Source organism: Agelaius tricolor, unplaced genomic scaffold, assembly GCF_023055355.1.
Source record: "Agelaius tricolor isolate 1412-34295 unplaced genomic scaffold, bAgeTri1.0.p SCAF_47, whole genome shotgun sequence".
NCBI lineage: Eukaryota > Metazoa > Chordata > Aves > Passeriformes > Icteridae > Agelaius > Agelaius tricolor.
Genome location: NW_027269307.1, coordinates 313940 through 333083, shown reverse-complemented (window position 1 = coordinate 333083; position 19144 = coordinate 313940). Strand labels below are relative to the sequence as shown.

At 36.4% G+C, this 19144-nt stretch overlaps 1 long non-coding RNA gene across 2 annotated transcripts in view; it reads right to left on the bottom strand.

Annotated features, from left to right (window-relative positions):
• Positions 1-2921: 2921 nt before the first annotated feature.
• The window catches only part of LOC139604228 (uncharacterized), a 31562-nt gene continuing 15339 nt past the window's right edge, over positions 2922-19144 (bottom strand). Inside the window, exons 2-4 of one of the 2 annotated variants that reach the window (XR_011683926.1) lie at positions 8123-8247; positions 5583-5866; positions 2922-3419 (exon numbers count right to left, since the gene is read on the bottom strand). This is a non-coding gene — a long non-coding RNA (uncharacterized lncRNA). Of the gene's footprint in view, positions 3420-5582; positions 6009-8122; positions 8248-19144 lie in introns of those variants that run through there. The other variant, XR_011683925.1, reaches the window with a different exon arrangement.

Sequence of the window (19144 nt, the reverse complement as noted above, 5' to 3'; positions counted from 1 at the left end):
AAAAAACCACAATAAAGGAGATCCTCTGCCTTAGAGCAAAAGCCCCAAGGCAAAAGAGGCTGTGCTTGGTAAGTACCTGAGTTGTATTTAGGATGCACAGCCATGTCTCACATATGCATAAAGAAATCTCTGAGTAGCATAGAAGAAAATATTAGCTCAGGTGTCTGTGGGTTTATTTCCTTCTTTTCAAGGCATATCTTATAAACACATTTCTCTAAAGAAATAAAAACCATCCAGGTAAGCTGGTTAAGTTTATCAGAGTCAAAGATTAAGACCGTAGAAACAGAAAGCCTCAGATAAACAGCACATGAATCCTCACTTTGTAATTCATATCCAAAATTTTGACTTAGATTCTAGATTTTGCAGAGACTGCAAATGTGATCTTTCCAGCATGCTCTGTACACCTGCAGGCAAGAGTGATTTTCTGATTCTTTCTACCTGAAAAGAATATATGTGACAGGCTCTGAAAGAGTTCATAATTATCTTTGAGAATATGGACTAAAAAAAAATAGCAAGAGGTTGTCAGAACTCTGCACAGGATACCAACTGATGCATATATGAGGTGGGAAGCTGCAGATTCTTGGTTGAAAAAATATACATTGGCAAAATTATTTCTATCACTTTGTGCATAGCTATTGAAGCATTCCTGAAGCTTCTTCATGGTGTACTGACATTCTTTTAATTCCTGTTGAATTTATAACAGTGATCAGAGAACCTTCAGAATTCACCTCCAGATAATAATCTCAACATTAAGGCGTTTATGAAAATTATCACACACTTTGCTACTCTTTCCACTGTGATTTGTACCTTTCTTGTTTCCCCATTTTCTGTGATCACTGTATCAATGCTCTCCTTCTCCCAGCACTGTTCTCTGGCAGAGCCAGCAGCAGCATTTCCCTAAAGAGCTGACAGCCCCCTGGTCTCCCCTCCTCTCTCATCCCCTTCCTTCCACCTCCCCTCACCCCTGCTATTTATACAGCTAGATGCATAACCCACTTCAGTCCCTGGTTTATTCTCCTTCCTCACAGGTCTCTAGCTTCAATTTGCAAGTATTCTGGCATCTAAGCAAGACAAATCCTTAAATGTGTCAGATTATCTTGCTTAGTTTATAAGCCACTGAATAGCTCAAGGGATTCCTAATGGCTAGGGAGCTTTTTGTTGACAGGCTGTGGTTTCAATACCAAATCATGTCCACGATGGCCTTGAGTCAGCTTTATCTGATGCTTGTTTCATGAGGATACATAATAGGAGTTGTTGAGCTCAACATCCCTTTTTATAATAGAAGATGATCACAGCCAGCACTTCTGCTGTCAGTCTCAGGGGAAAAAAAGGCTGAGTGCAGGAACTGAAAGTAAGAGAATGCTTTACAGGTGCAAATGTCCCTGAAGCAGTAGTATATGATAATTTACTCATACTGCATGGTGCAGCACTCTCTGGTGCCACCCAAAGTTGCCAGTTTGGTCCCAGAAGTGATGCACAGCTATAAATACAGCGAAATGGATTTATCAACCCAGGCACAACATCTCCCTAACAAAGGTGTACTTCTTCAAAACCTCATCTGAACCCTAAGCTTGTGTATTTCTCTACAAAGTGCAGGCTCACTGGCAGGTGTGAGTCACTGCAGGGAGCTGTCCTTATTTTGGGAGGACAGCTGCCTTTGGATATGCTTCAATTACCCTCAACAGCAGCCTGCAGCTCTGTCATCACCAGGACTCAACTCACCCAACACAAACAGTAATATCACCTTTACTTAAATAGCTAAAACATAGATTTTTTAATCCTTAAGACACATAAAAGGAAAACAAAACAAAAGCAAACCAAACTGTGCTACAGATTACCTACAGCTGGGCTGTTGAGATGTCCATTTGCTTGTGTAAGAATGTTCTGGATCAAAACAAGGCTCTGCCATGTTCACCATCACAACTCCAATGGTGTTAGGTGTTACATCAGGTGTTAGGAAGGAGCACAGGCCACAGAAATATAGAGGGATTCTTCCCTTGCTAATGTTCCCACATTCAATAGCCTGCCCTTCCTGAACTTCTACACACAAGGATTGCATCTGAACATTGGACTTAAAAGCCACTCAAGTGGCTGCACATGCACCTGTAACATCCCTCTTTTTAAAATTTGATTCTATAAAGAGGCACAAGTGGCTATGTCAGTAGTTTATATGTGTGTAGTAAACTATATATCAAGGATAACTAGGAAACAAACAAAACAAAAACAAAAAAAAACCAACGAAAACCCAAAACCAACCAAACAAAAACAACAACAAAACCCCAAAACTAAACAAATAAAACAAACAAACAAAAAAACCCAAAACCTAAACAACAACAAAAAAAACCCCATCCATCATAATTCCCTAACTTTGAAATAGAACCAAATCAAGAAACTGGCTATCACCCACAGGGTCTTCCCAATCCAGATTCCTTCAGTTCTGAGACCCTGCCCAACAAAAGGAACTGAATTAGTGTACTAAAGTGATGGTCTTGTCACTGGGCCAGAGGCAATTAAGCATGGGGTGTGGGGGAAAGGTATATACAGCTGTCAGGAATCTTTTTTTAACACTTTTCCCCAGTTAGAGTTAACTGGAGGAAGGCACTTTATTCAAAACAGAAAATTTTTAGATCTCTCCTGAGGAGAGAGTATGAATAGCTCACAGTTGCCTAAAACCTTCCTGTGATATGCATAAACTACATTTTTATTAGAGCTGGATTATACTAGCTGCTATCCAGGAGGTTCAAATGCCTAACCACTGGAGACAATCAGAAGCACAGAAAGATCCTTGCATAATGAACATAAATATCCTTTCAAACAGAAAATCATAATCTACTCTGCTGTAATCAAGTCTATATTGTTGTACAAAGAATTTTAAGCAGAAGAGCAATAGAAAGGACAAGAAAAAAGAGGAACAAAAGAAGTTTGAATGCTTCTTCATGATAATTTGTTTTAATTTTTTTTATAAAGTAGTTATATATGATAATTTATTATTAGACAGTTTCATCTCATAAGTATGATTCTAGAGCTAAAAAGGTTATCTTTCATCTTCATGTTTTAAATTAAAACTTCTCTCAGAAGTTTCAAAGTGGGATTTCAGCCTCCATTTTTGAGGCTAACTAGTGCCTGAAATCCTGCAGTCAGTGCTTCTTGCCAGCAGTACAGGAACTGCTTTAAACAAATTATAAACCTTCAAACAAGGACAGGCCCAGTGACAAATTTCAGCCTATGAAAGATACCTCAAGCATCTGTATTTCTTCTTCCATTACTTGTTCCCCTTTTCTGTAGTATGACAATTGAACTGGTGGTAGAATTTCTCAAGAGACTTTTCAACAACAGAGTAATAATGTCACCATTTTCAATTTTATATGCCTCCTTGCAGTGTTCAGAAAAGAAGATCATACAGGAAGTCTGGGACCAACCTGGAAAAAGCAGACAAAAATTAGTTTATTTAAAAATTTTCAGTAAATTAATATCCTGAGTATTCAGGGGCATAGAAAATTATTCAGTTATATTAATACAGAACAGATGTAAACTTGGTTTCTTGGCAGCAAAATCACTTTAGAGGTTGTCCTCTTTACTGGATCCCATGAGCAGGAATTAAATAAAATGGAATAGGATGAACAAAACCAACTGCATTTGTTCCTAGAAAGGGCCCTGCTTGACAAAGACAGCATTGATTGTTGCAATTAAACGTACTCAAAACAGAAGAGCAGCTGGTAATTTTTATTACAAAGACTTGTCTACCATCACCCTAATTATTTTCACACAAATCAATTGCTTATTGAAAGACTATCTCAAGTTAACTCCTCGTGCCTATGAAGAACACATCTCCACTAAGTGCTGTTTAAGGAGAGGAATTAAATCTACTTTTTTTCCCCCCAGCATTCCTGAACAGAACCTCCAAAGCACACAAAGAATTTCTACTGCATTGCACAGCCTTTCTAAGGATAGCTAGAGATGGTTATGAGCAAATACAGAAGTGACTATGTAGGCACTTGATAAAAGTACCAGTGATCTCTTCCCACTCTTATTTAATACTACAGATGTGGAAAGTACAAAACCTTTCATTAAGAGATAACAATTAGTCCAATGTAGAAACTAGAAACCTAGCAGCAATCTTCATTAAGGACTTATTTCTACGTAAAATGTAAAAATAAAGCTGTTGTAGAAAGACAATATGCAAAAAAAAAAAAAATTCACAAGACATACAAACAGAAAAAATGTAAGGCAAAACTGAAGTTCAGATCAAGCTAGCAAGGCCTGCAAGTCTAAGTTATATATAAATAACTAGGCTGAATTGCAAACTCCTGAACAGTCCTCGGTCATCCACCATCCTGCAAGTGTGGCAATTTTTTCACCATCCTATTACTTAAAAATCCAAAACACAATTCAAAACAATGGGGTGTAACCCTATACAGTTTATGGATTTTTAGAATATGCTGCTTAAGGGAAATTTTGCAGAAAAAAATTGAAAGAGAGAGAGAGAGAGAGAGAGAGAGAAATTTTGGCACAAAATAAAAATGTCTTAATAGTGGGACCCAGTGGGCTCTGGATTACTTTCCCAAGATAAATTCCGAAAGCCTCATCACTTGATTAGTTAAAATAAAGCACTGAGAAATGCACATCATAAATATACCAAGGCAATCTTGCAGTGGATGAGACTGAACTGAAGAGCATAATGCATATTTTTCCAATTCTAATTTCCATGACAACGACAATGTTGCATTTAAAATGTAAATTAATGGCACATACAAAGTTTCATAATTTACTATCGGGTTTTAAGTGGCCTAAACAACCCGGTATATAATTTTATTAATACATGCAGACCCTGCCAGAAACTAATCAACAGGGGGAGGAGAAAAATATTGTAAAAAAAAATCACTTTGCTCTTCAATAATTTAATAGCTTTTTACAATCATAAGATACCAGTAGAAAGTAATAAGGAACAGCAGGTTGTTAGAAAAGAGCAAAATTCAACTTTGGGAGGAGGAAAGACACATAGAATTGCTTCAAGATTAAAAAAAAAAAAAAAGGCAGTTTTAGAAGAAAAAACAAAAGAAAAGATAATGAGATAAAGGCTGGATATAATTACACAGCAGCTGGTATCCAACACTCAATATTGTTGCAATTAATATGAAAAAGAAAACCACTTCTTAAATAACATCCTAATGCATTTACAGTATGTACCTGGGACAAGACTCAGTGTGTTTTGGGCACTCATCACCTCTGTATCCACTCACATTAGACTTTTCAATCATGCTCCACAGCAGATTTCTTGACAGAAAGGAGTTGAGCCCACTACTTCTTGTTTGCCTCTTAATCAGAAAATATCTTTCTTTAATCACTGTCACAATTAATCACAATCATATGGGTTGGAGACTCCAAAATGACCTAGTTTGAACCACTTCCCTTCCATCAACAAGGAGAGATGAATACAAGGAGATCTAAGTGAAAAATTAACAGTTCATTAAAAAACAAAACAGAAGCAATCAAGATAACAGCAATATTCTCTGGGTATGAAAGAGCTGAATCCTGTGCACTCCCCAGAAACAAAGAAAATGAGACGAAGGAGAACCTCTCACCCAAGCTGGTGGCTGCACATGTGCTGGAGAAGACTATGGGCTGGAGAAGACCTGCTTGGCTCAACCTGCTCCCTGAAACAAAAAGCAGCAAAATGATAGGAGCTTACAAAGCACTTCTGGTGGCGGATGTGGGGTGCTGGCCTGGTCCGGGGCAGCTCTGGACCTCTGGTGTCAATTTCTCTGCTGCTCCTTGCCTGGCTGGACCCAGCTGGTGTTGGCACTGCAGTTCCATGTCTCTGCTGCATCACAGGCAGGAAGAAGTGGTCCCACAGAGCATTGAAAACCTGCCAAAAACCCCAAAACAGACAAACAAAACCAGCAAAGAGATGTTTGCTTCTTAAAGAAGTGACAAAATCCAAAAGACTGGCTTAGTGGCATTCTCTGTCTCTGAGGGTTTCCTACAGCAGCCTTGCAGAAAGCACTGAATCTTTAATGCTGGCAAATCATTTGCATTTAAACCAAAATTTCCTTATAATTCAGCAGCCTTTCTGCATAAAGTAGTCTAGTGGGACAATTACATAAAAGCATCCACTCTGTTTTGACACTTCTTTTTATAGAAAGAAGGTACAAATATATAAAAAGAAACGAAGTAGTTAAAAAATCAGCAAGGAGCATTAACCAACACGAGCATTTGTATAATTTCACTCTAAAAACATGACATTTCTTGACTGAGTGCATCTCTGTCCTCATTCAATGCAGTGGGCAGAGTTTATTACCCCATGTTTCAAAGATAAATGCTGTCAATGAAGTGAAACAATGCCAGATTGTCAAATACCTATTTAGATTACATAAATTACACCTCCCTCCCTACTGCTCATCAGGAGAGCATTGTACATTCTGGAAAGGATGCATGTGATGATCTTTTGCACGAATGGAGCACATTCATGCTCCCTGCTTCACACCCCAGCAGCTTGATTAACTGAACTTACTTCAGATGTCATCCCTCAGCCCTGAGTTCTCATATCCTGAAGAGCCTTCTTGCAAGCTCTGTTTCCACCCTTTCTGTGCTCGTTTCCCTTTGCACACTGACACACGTTACTGCAGGGACTGGAGGACAAGGACAGAAGCCCTAAGCGTGCATTAAATTAGCTCATTTTAAATTTAGAGTTACATGGGCACACCAAACTACCTAAGATTTGTTCTCGGGGGTGAGATTTTGTTCTGCCACAATGTTCCATTTTTACTGTAGTAGGCTTCCAAATGGCAGTTCTAACCTGGTATCATACACTTAAAATTAAAGGAAAATATTTAAAGAAGGATGCAGAATAATTTTTTTTAATAGTGAAATGTGCGTATCTTGATATGAGTGTTATTATAGAAAGGAACACCTATCAAAGTATTTGACAGACAAAAATTTTTATATTTTTTTTTCTTTTTAAAGTCAGGATTATACTTCAGTTAAGTGTATCCCATGGGAAGGCATGGGAGGTTCCAAAAGTACTCCCCCCAAAAGGAGAATCTAGAAAATTCAAATGCTTTAATACAAATATACATATCTAACACACAAAGACACCAAAAGTAAACACTTTTTAATACAAAGCTGACTTTTTCCCCCCAGACTTCTGTAGCCACTGAGTTGCCAGAACTGCAAATGGTTCCCAGCAAGCAAAATGGGAAGAAACCATCTGTCTCATTCACAAAAGTTTTAGGTATGCCTTATCATAGTTCTAAAATCGTTCCCACAGACATAAGTAAGCTTAAAAACTGGTAATTTGCAGTGTCACAGTTGTGGCAACATTCAAGTTGGGGCTGAAGCTTCCATTGTTTTGTGGTGTTGTCTGAAAACAGCATTTAGACCAAAACTTCTTATGCTTGATCTCCTCGCAGCTATTTATATTTAGAGATTGCTGTTTGTTTGAAAGAAAAGGGGTAATTTGGAAGGGGAGGAGGGTAAAAAAGAAAAATAAAATGAAAACAAGAGGTTTCAAATGCAGCTTTTATCCTTAGGGCTGATATTCCCAGAAGTTTTAAGTCTAGGTGAGGTAAAATCCATTGTTGGTAATATTCTACCCTCATCATTAATCCTACTATGCTTCTCTGAACAGAATCCAGACTTTTAATTTCAAAACCAGGAAGTGACTTATTTTTTTAATGTGATATTGGCCTTTTACCTTAGTTTGATGAGCAAACTCAAACTTTGGAAAGCATTGCACTCCTCCTTTTCTGTCCTTTTGTTTCTTTTTAATTCCCTCTTCTCAGAATTTTTGACTAACTTAAAATCAAACAGGCTTAGAGTTTGCCAAGTGTAATAGGCTAAACTAACGTTTTGAAAAGTGTTTTATGTTGATTGAATGCTGCTCTAAACCTTTTGCTAAAATTCCCTGATTTTCTGGGGTTGCTGTAAAATTTTTTTTGTTGTTTTGGCCTCTTGAGAATATCTTGTTCGTATTTCTCTGTGCAAGAGTACAAGAGTACAAGAACAACGCTAAGAACCACTTTTAAAAGTCTCACTAAGTGAGTTTTTGGAGCCTTACATAGCTATTGATAAGTTACACTTTTTGGCTTTTTGAAAAACTAAAATGGCAAAGCAAACTACTTACCTGCCATAGAAGGGTAATTTGAATAGCTTCTAATTACACACATGTAGTAATATCTACGATTTCTAAACATCACCACAATGGCAATTCCTCCATACTTTGCATGAAGTCCACTGATTCAGGAGCTCCTGAAAAGCAATATATCTTACTTTGCATGGTTTTCAACACAAGCAAGAGCAGTCTCTCTAAAATGATGGTTACAGCAATAGGAAAAGGAAATTCAGCATCCTATTGACACAGGAATGTTCATTGTTCATACTTTATCAAGTGATTAATAGTTCATTTTCAGCTTGTTTTTATCATTGTGCCTTAAGTTAAGGCAACCAGCAAAGTTACTCTGTAAATAATCTTGTAAATATGGCTTTTGAAAAAAAATATTTATGAATTCATGTGATGCAATTTTTAAAATAAAGTCCTTCACTGCAGTGAATACACTCCAGGGGATGAAGATAAGGTTGTAGTGGGAAACTTAACTGTGAATGTCTTGACTTATTTAAGATAAATTATCAATTTTTATTTAAATCTGTAATTGTTTTCATTGACAAAGACAAATTACTTAGGGAGAAAGTGCCTATTAGCACACAATAAAAACAACAGAGATAAGTACTTAATTTTGAAACTATATTATATTGAAATTCCCACTTAGAGACTAAACACGTTTTCAATCTGCTTTGTGAAAACTCAAATTTTCATGAGTTATACAACAAAACTTGAGGAACTTTCATGGCTCTCTAATTTAAGTCATATGTGTGCAAGAAGGTGAAAAATTCAAAAATGCTGGTATTTTAAGCATAAGTGACATCTGCAAGGCACTTCACTGCTATTTTGTTTAGCCTCTGGTAACTACCTGAGCAAGCTATTAAAAAGCAAGCAATTAGAAAGAGAGAGGTGGCACAATTATGTGAACGAGCACTTTAAAAATCTTGTCGTGTATTTTGCTCTCCCACTTGTCTTTTCTTCAGCAGAGAGAAAAGAACAAGAGCAAAACCTTGCCTGAAAGCTGGCACTCAGTTTTAACAGCTAAAATTATATTCTTGGCAATAACTAATATTATAACGGACAGTTCCTTTCAATGTACTTTCATTTATAAATGGATTTAGCCTAGACAGTTTCTCCCCTGTTGATAAATATCAATAGGGGAGAAACTGTATAGGCTATCTCCTATCTCCTCTAATGATGTAAACAAATTCTCAAGTGGAAAAGTACCTATCCTACATGAAACATGGGAGGAAAAAGCATAACATCATTTTGAGAAATGAAGAATTACCCATCCCATATGTTTATGAAGACCTCAAAGAAACATGCTACTAGATGCCCAGGGCAAAAGGAATAATGCTAATGTAGTCTTTGCCAGAATCTTCAAATTTACTTTCTATCATGGACTGTTTGGACTTTTTGAATAACACCAAGAAGAAAAAACAAAACAAAACAAACAAACCTAAACCACCCCAAAAAACCAGCACCAAGGTAAACATGCCTAAGAGCCATTTAAATAAACAGCTGCATCACAGGAACATGTGAACAGAAAAGCAAATGTTGAGGAAGACATTTGAGAGTCAAACAAACCCAACTGTACTAAGCTAATTTCTGACAACTTAAAATATCATGACTTGCAAACTAATAATACCAAAACCAGATAGAGGAAGCTGTGACAAGCTGGTGTCCTAGCCCTCACTTCATAGTATGGGCAAACAGCCACTCATAAAACCTGTCTATTCCTCTTCTCTAGATCCATTTTTTCATGCCTTTTCTACAAGACACCTTTAAAGCTGAGTGATGGCTCTTGATGACATCTATATGGAAAAACACATTTTTTTAACTGCAAAGTTTGCCCATCAAGAAAGATGGGCTGCCTGCTTGGAAGGGATGGCAAAGCAGACTACAAAATGCTATGTCTTTTTAAAATAAAAATATTTTACTATTAAGTGCAAGTGCTTAATATTTTAAAATACTAATAAGTATCTTGTTGCCGTTCATTTTGTTTCACAATTGATCTTGTATCTTAAATCACTTTGCACGGAAATTTTATAAAGAGAATACAAGGGAGAGTAATTATCTTTTAGAGAGGTTCTTTTACATTGGCTTGGGTTGTTTCCTTTATTTAAACCTGTTTTGGTTTTTATTAAAGAGAGGCTTCCGTACTTCTGAAATATGACGGGTGATACTGTGTAACTGGTGACACTGAAAAGACACCTTAAAGAATGCTAATACAGAAATGAATATTTCTCAACAAAAAATACCTAACCTTAAAAGACAATGAAGAAAAGGATGACTTAATAATGGGATAATGACATATGCTGCATCAAATCTGTTAACTGAAGGTTTGCCATGACCACTGAACAGCATTTGTTGGAAATATCTTCAGAAATTCAGACTGCTAAAAGTAGAAAATGATCAAGAGGAAAGAAGATTGTAAAGGAATGAAAACCAGCAGACTTTACATAATAAAATATAATAGTAGTTCTCACAGCCTAGAATGGCAGGCTAATTTTGCAAATTAGACTGGTTAGTTAATTGTTCACTTCAACGTGCCAAGAATCTTTGAATAATATCAAAAATGATCACAAGCTTGATAGGGAATAAAAATCATCCAAGAGCTAGACTAGCTTAAAGACACTCAAATGCAAGAGAAAGAGGACAGGAGTTGACTATCAACTACAGACCTGTATTGTCTATATCACAAGCATCTGTGGTTAAAATCTCATCACAGGTTTAAAAATATAAATAATTTTATTTTCAAGTGATTTTATATCACATGATAGAACCTGATCCATAAAGTAAGAAAAGCAGCAAATACAGTTACGACAGTGAATAATGAGAAAATATCAATTTAGAAAAAAAATTATAGATATATATGTATGTAAACACACATATATATATATAAAGTGTAGCATCCAGTACTGTAAAAATTAAGCCACATTTCCTGGAATTTGATTTGAGTTACTTGCAAATGTAGCCTTCAAAATGAGATACAAACATGATTTTAAAGCATACTGCAAACTTAACTATCTTTGTTTTGGGATAGAGTTGCCAGAGGCAGAAAATATTTTAATTCTTAGTGATTGGTATTTAGAAATGCTACAAAGAAAGATAATGATATATTTGGAAATGCTAAAAAGAAAGATAATGATATATTTAAAAGATGTTATTAAGGAATAACATATGCACCAAACCCACAGATTTTAAGCATTTTCTAAGTTTCTTACATTTAAACAACCCTGGCATCTGCTCATTACTACAGAAGAATGAAAGGCTGCTTTTCTAAAATGCTCTATAGTACACAAAAAACTTTATTTCAGAACAAAGAATGGAGAGCATCTTGCTGAAAAAACCCCAGTGTTTCAAGAAATGATGTCAGCTGTGACTGCTTGGGAACCTTCAAGATGGATAAACTAATCTGATCTGGATACAGCAAAATCAAAAAAGGATTCCTAATGAATGCTGAAAACCTGCTTAGAATTAACCAGGCAGGAAAATAAGCACTCTGTAAGGGACAGGCTCTATATGGCTGTCCATACATGGCAGAAGGCATGCAGAAGATGAGGAATTAGCAAACTGCTCTAAATGAACCAATTCAGAATTTCAGACCACCAGAAGGTGGTTTCAGTGCAACTGAAAAAGAATAATATTTAAAAAAAAGAGCTTATCAACATGAATGCAAATTGCTTTTGGAAATCTTTTTCACAAGGTATAACTGAGGTCAAGAGCTTAAAAGGATTAAGATTATTAATGCAAATGCACAGAGATAATGAAGCAATGCAGAATTACAATAGCAACTTAATTCACAAGTGTTTATTTCATGCAAGGAATTTTTCATCTTCTAAAAATACAATAGTATCATTTCAGCACGTATTGGAAAGACAACTTTTTTTCTTTTCCTGTGGTGAAGCAATGCTAAATGCATGAAAGGAAAAGAAATACTGCTGAGAGTATGCTTTGCAATAAGAGGAACAAGAGATGAACTGAACATAGAATAAAAGAAATATGTCACTTACGTATGAACTGCTAAGATTTCCAAATATATTCTAAAGCAGAGGTTTCTGGACAGGAATGGAGTGACACAGATATTCCTGAACAAGATAGCTGATGTCAACAATGTGTGAGATCGGATTAAATCAACCAGGGGGTCCCTCTATGTCTTTAAAACCTACCAATATAATTAATTCTAGCGCTTCGTCGATGCATTTTGGAGGTAGATATCAAGGATTTTGCATTTCCAGCTCCAGCAGCATAATGGCAAATATGTGACAGAGAACTAACCACCAATTTTCTCTCAATACCCATGGGCATGAGGAATTTAGAGTAGGATTAAGTATTGGAAATGATTCTGTCCTGGTCTAGCCAAAGGGTTTTTAGGGATAATATGATCAGTATTACAACCATCCCAGGAATCCAAACTAAGACCTAATTGCCAGCTCATGTCCACTCAAGAACTAAGAACTACTGAGCTTTTTTCCCCTCATTCAGAAGACTTCTAACAGGAGTAGCAGCCAGGGGTCTAGGCTGGACTTGGATAGTACTGAGAGAACAATCCCAATATCAGTTAATCTGCTCTTAAAACACATTATATTTTATGCTGATCATTATAGAGTTATTCCCAGACTGGATATCTATACAAGGCTCTGAAGGTCAAGTTTTTCAAAGGTCAGGATTTTTTTTTAAGAGAACCTTAATGGTTTCAAAGCATGTACATTATTAGGCACGAAAAGAAAATAATGTAGTTTTATACTAGAAATGAAGAGTAGATCATTATTCTCCATAAAATGCATGCTTGTTCATAGGAAAACAAATCAAACTAGGAAAATTATAACAAAGCACAAGATTGTGATGTTCATGTATTTTATTCAAGCTAATTACTCATGAAATAAAAAGCTATTGCACCAACTATAGGTTAAGATTTGGGGTGTGTTGAAGCTGGCTAGGGAGCTGGGAGAGAATAAGTTTCAGAACATTTCTTTTTCAGTCCAAAGCTTAGTTTTGCTTTAAGGTTACCTGAAGTATTGTGGAGAACACAGTTTAAGATATCTGAGATTAGTGAAACATTAAATAGTACATTTATTTAGTTTTAAATGTATACAGCTCCTGCAGTACCTAGTAAAAACAGTTCAAGAGCAAGTTATAATAATGTGACTTATGATTCCTCTTTGTGTAACTCACCACATTCACAATGGAAATACTTTGGGGAAGAAAAAGGCTTACATAAAGTACTTATATAATTAATCCAGCATCCATTAAAGACAAGTTCCCCACAGTGTATTATTCATTAGAGTGTTGTCTAGCCTTGATCCTACATATATCAACTGCTCAGTTCCCAAGAATTTATCCTATAGGGATCTTTCAGAATAACTATGAAACCATCACAAAGGTTTTCTTCATCACGTTATCAGGCAGTTTCAAGTAATTGTAGTATACATTCTGATGCCTATTCTGATTATATTCTTTAAGTTTCATGACTCTCCTTATTCCCTGGGATTATTATCCATCAGAAAAAATTTTAAAAATCTGTGGGTGAGGGCAGGGGGGAAAGTGTGTGAATTTTTCACATTCTTAAATCTACATTTAACCTTACATTTAGAGGGTGGAAAATTCAGATAAATTAGCCTAGAAGGCCATCTATTGTGTTTCTTGGATATGACTGTGACTCTTCAGGGACTTCAAGAGCTGAAAAAATATAATCTTAACTAGATGGGTGGGATAAGCACAGAGACACTTTGAATTCCTGTCATAAACTCAGTTTAAATTGATAACTCGCATGAGAGTTTTCCTTGGAATTTTTTCTTGCTTGTTTGTAACCATAGCAATTACTAGTGCTTTTGGGAAGATACTTATGGAATGCAAAACACTAAAAAAACTACTCACTTTTAAAACTTGATCTTGCTACCCATGGTAGGGCTATATTGTAAAACAGACAATTCCCAGGATGTAAGGTTACATGAAACAACCCTTCGTCCATCCCTACCCACGCAACACTGCTATCTACTATTAAATTCTTAAATGAATTCATCCCACAAACACAGAAGAGAGGTCTCAGCCAAATGAAAGCGACAAAAAACGTCAGAAGGCAACATGAACTGCAGACAGTGCTGATCAGTTCAGGATTTTTCTGCCCAACAATATGCAGGTTCCTTAGCAATGCACCACGTAGAAATCTTCCTCGGCTTGCTGTGGAGAGTCCTAAGGAACTGGAATGAACTCCTGACCTAACGTCAGCTAATACTGAGTGAACCCATTTCCATCCTTTAACACCTGCTGATAAAATCTGATACTATCATATAGAAGGCAGAAGAAGTGTCTTATCTGCGAGGAGATGAGAGCTGAGGTTTTCATCAGAAAAGACTGAGCTCTCGGTCAGACCTCTAACAAGCAAATATTGATGGGAAAATGTGTGTTCATTACTGGCTCGCTCATTTCTGAAGGACTAAAAGGAACAGTACTTACTGGTAAATTTTAACATTCTCAGGCAGTCCCCAAGTGGAATGATCAGAAATATTTTAAGCACAACAAATCCTTGCTTCAAAAAAGGCACATCTTGCTGATGTTGCCCTCTCTAGCACATACTACTGAACTAAAACCATCATGTAACCTAAAACCTACTCAATAAAATAATATGATGCATACACTTGCTCTTTTGGTGTGGAAGAAAATAAATAATAGATGACCATACAGAGTGATGCATAAATGAAAGCTACCTGGATAATATAGTGATAAATGAAATACAAAATCTAATCTTCCTACTATTTTAATTCCTCTCCTCCAGTACCTCTCAAAATTGGCCATCTTCCCTCTCAGAAATATCAAGTGCAGTAGTGGATGAACCATCTTTTATGAGATTGTTATAGTAAAAATACAGAGTATGGCACTGGTTCTGGAGTAGCTTCCCATAGCTACTGCAAAACAAAATTTATTATTTAAAAATTAATCTTTTGAATAAATAACTTTTTAATATAGGAAAAATCATGTAATCTGATAAACTACTAAACTAAAGAAAGGAAAAAGAGTAATCCATGTCTTTCTTTAGAAACAAATTAAAGTGAGTCTATTTTCTAACATTAAAAAAAAAAAAAATCACAGTTAAAAAATGTTGGTCAGTCAAAGAAAGCCTCTCAAGGACACACTGATATCAACAAAATTTCCAAGAAATATTTACTTTGACTTACTGGTCAAAGGCACCTGGAGAGGGGCAAAGAATGGGTGTTTCCTTTTTGAAAAGACTGGTAAATCCAGTTGCTCAAAGTTTTAGAGAGAAGATTTTCTGCCCAATTTACTAGTCTACATATTGGCCTTTGAGGTAAGTTTACAGCTAGGCAATATTTTTTCACTTGAAATGAGCAGTCATGCTGTAATATTTAAGTATTTCAATTAAGACTAATAAAGAAAATGCAATGATGCTGCAGAGTAAACAGTGTCCTTGTATGGCAAATAAAAAAGAAGAGCAGAGGAGTCACGGAATCTGGAGTAGAGAGATTTGCTCTACTTTACTTATGAATACAATTCGAATAACAGGAATTTGACAACTTCTCTGTTCTCACACTAAAACCATGAATAGTAACGATATCAATAAAAACAAAGTCAGGCACAGCTGGAAAGTGAGGAATGTGTGCACAGTGGAAATTAGCATGCACCATGAACCTAGACAGAAGGTAGCGCAGCTGATCTTTTCCAACCAAGAACGCGCTGCTCTAAGCCACAAAGCACTGAAAATCAAGGCTGGAAGAACTCATTAGCTCTCAAGGAGCCGTGCTTGCCCTGATCTGATTGCCCTCTTGTCTAACACAGCAGAGAGCTCCCAGCTCTTGCCACCCCTAAGTGCCATTCCTGAGCCCTTCTTTGCTTTCCCTCCAAGACTTCTCTGTCACGCACGCTTCCTCACTGTGAGAGGTGGCTCTGACAAGCTAAAGCTCAGGAATGGCACTATAAAAAGCTTTGGGAGTTTTGTTCCTGTCTCCCATCACCCTGCACCTCCCCAACACACTTGCCAAAGTTAATCGTCACAGGGTTGAGCTAGCAAAAGTAATTTATTCTTCAACAAGATCACATAGGATCTTACACAATCACTCAGACTTCTCAGACTAAAATTAAGATGCAAACAGTACAGTAAGAATGCACTTTTCAAAAGCAGGTTAAAAAAAATCTGCCCATCTAAATATTTTGGGAATGTACCATTTCCACAATCATCTTTAGAGTTTACAATACTGCATAATTGTTCAGTTTTATTTTGAGATTTGCTTGACCCAGGTTCTGTTAGCCTCCCAATCAAAGTGCTAGACTTGAATTATGTTCTTGATTCTGTAAAAACAGAAAGTTCTGTCAAATAAAAGATGACATATTAAAGATTTTTACCTGAAATTATATAATGGGTTTGAGAAATGTGGCTATGTACATATTTTTTCTTGTAATTTTTTTCTAGTATATATTTAGTAATAAATAGTTTTAACATCTGTCCCCTCCATGGCTTCCTTCTTGCTAGTTTAAAGCAGAAATAGGTAGTGAACTTGAAAAACCACAGCAGAACAACATTTACTCGATAATAATTTTCTGCTAAGGTAATTTACATTAACCCTGAATGGCTAAGTGCCTTATGTCAGTCTCCTGCAGAGCTATGCTGCCATCTTTTGGTCTCAAAACTACACTTCAGCCGTTTAAGAGCCTCGGAAAGCTAATGTTCTATTTAAAACCAGCTTTCCTCCTTAAATGTATCATTCAAGACAATAACTCTCCTCCCCTTTCTCTTTGTGGCTAAGTACACAAGTAATTTGGGTAGAATCGTTTGTACTATATATCAGCAATGAAAGTGTCACGACATTTAACACTTGCATGAAGATTTTCTCACTCAGCTGGTCTAGATTTACATGCACACAGTCAAGGCACATTTTTTTTTTTTTACAGATGCGATCGTGTCCAGATACATTCAGTACTGAGGTGCTATGAAAAGGTCATTGGGAAACAGGTGAATAATCACAGCAATCAGTCAAACAAATACATGCACATAAGAATAAGGGTTCTTAAGCCATCAATAGAAGTTATTTCAGCAGTTGTTAACTTCTCACCAGGAAAAGTATGTAGCCAAGGAACTCCTGTCTAATTCACCCTTCCATGATAACCCTATGGTGCCTACATGTTCACCAACACTTCTAAATTCTCTGACTTTGAGGAAATTCCTGATACTGGCTGCCATATTCTCCATGTTAACAATTACCTAATAGATGAAGATTCGGTGAGTTATTTGAAATCAGTAACTGTTTCAAAAAACAACTTTTATTTCTTTTATTTTTATTTCTTTTATTGGTATAGCAATTCATTTGCCATGGTCTTGCCTTGGTCTGTTCTGGCTTTTTTTTTTTAAATCAGACCAGATGCACTTAAAGGGACCAAGACCAGCAGCTGGCAGCAGGGATCCCAGAACACTTAGCAAACATGGAACTTACAAGATCAATTGTTTTCTTTTCTAGAACCAGTATTGTCTTAAAATCTAATTTTAGGACACAAAATAAACATTTTGCATTATTCCTGAGAAACTAAGATGTTTGATTACTTGCAGTTATCTTTGCTAAAGAAAACTTTGGAAAGTATTTCCAACCTAAAAGAATTTTGGTTTGGTTTTAGTAATGTCTTTTGTTGGGACCAAAACCATTATGCATCATTCAGGATAATTAGAATTTGATTCCAATCTTGACTTTACAAGGTTGTTTCATTCTATTTTAGTTACATTTCCAATAGGAGCAAAATTTTTGTCTGTATTTTCTTTTCTTATTTGTGACATGCACTGCAAGAACTTAATGCTGGGTACACTGGAGGCTCCAGTGCTTTTTAATTGGTAGCAATTGTCCTCTACTAACTCACTACTGACTAAACACACTGTACTCCACATTGTGGAATGTTCTGGTCCTGGTCTGCCATGGGTAGCCCAAAAAATGGTAAATTTGAAGATTCTTGAAGTTCTGGTGGGGATGAACTCTGCTGCCACCCACCCAAAGGGGGCATCTGCTCTTTTCCTCTTAACTCTGACCAGTATCTACTCTCCCTCTATGCAAGGATTCTAAGAGGAGTAGTGAAAGTTTGAAAACAAAAACCCACGTGCCTCTTTCACACAAGTGTTGATTGATTCATGTGCATAAACTGACTGTGAACTGAAATCCCAGAATTGAAGGTTCAGCTTTGAAAGGCTGAGCTACCAGCGCACTTCAACAAAGGATGGAGGGGAAGCCTGGAAGGAAAGGAGGTGATGAAGCCTACATCAAAACAAGAAAGATGCTAAAAACTGCATCCCAGGATCCCCATGTCAGAAGATAATATGTGTTTCTGCTCTCCTTACTGATAACCAATGTTGTACATAAGATGTACATGTTATTTCACTGATGCAGACCTGCTCATCTACTGTGTGCCCAACTCATTTCAGTAAGATCATGCAAGTCTGGATATAATCACTAGAAGAGAGGGGTACATGCAATCAGACACACAAAATGTAAGGGTGGTTAATGAAATTTTGGTAGCGTATTTTCTCAACCTTGAGAGGCGAAGGTTCTTTAAAGCCATTTTTCACCCTTTGAACGTACACATTGAAAGTTATTATTGCAAAGCAAGAGACAGGGGAATCTTATTTGATACACTTCATTGTGCTTTATATTAAAATTCAGGAATTCTAAGCCTTTTTAATGCATAGAAATGTGAAAGAATTTACATCTTCTACTTAGTAATCAGCCATGTTATTGTCTGTTACCCTTAGCTGAATCTGATGTCAGAAACAATACTCTCATCAATGAATCATTGGGGATGAAACCAGCAGTTTTCACTCATGCAAAACTACCACTGACTCCTGTGTCTAGAAATTGCTGCCCAAGAATTATGCAAAGCTACACAATTATCTAAGACCTTTGCCAAAATTATGCCCAAGAAGCATACTTACTTCTTTTCTTTTAATATACATGATAACAATCTCACTATTTTTAAACACATTTAAGATATTAAATCCTTTGTTATCAACATTAAAGTGGTCTTTGCTTAAATAAAATTGATCTCTTCATAGTG